Source organism: Centroberyx affinis, unplaced genomic scaffold, assembly GCF_046629955.1.
Source record: "Centroberyx affinis isolate AG114_WGS23_722 - 3 ecotype Tasmania unplaced genomic scaffold, CSIRO-AGI_Caff_v1 ptg001288l_1, whole genome shotgun sequence".
Classification (NCBI taxonomy): domain Eukaryota; kingdom Metazoa; phylum Chordata; class Actinopteri; order Beryciformes; family Berycidae; genus Centroberyx; species Centroberyx affinis.
The window spans coordinates 241,333-241,560 of NW_027279794.1; positions in this window are offsets into that span (position 1 = coordinate 241,333).

The window sequence follows — 228 nt, forward strand, 5'->3', positions numbered from 1 at the left end:
TTTAAACCTCTTGAGACCTATCTTTGGGTCTCAAACCTGTACTTGATAAACACTGGTGTAGGTGTATGTAAGTAATCTTTCTCACAACAAGCCTTATTCTTTGCTCATACATTAGTGAAGTTTGCATTACCACATATGCTGGAAGATCACAAACTGCATTCATTTGTTGTAACACTGGGTGCGGTGCCAGGCTAACCTGAACTGAAGTGAGCGCCTCTCGCCTACACC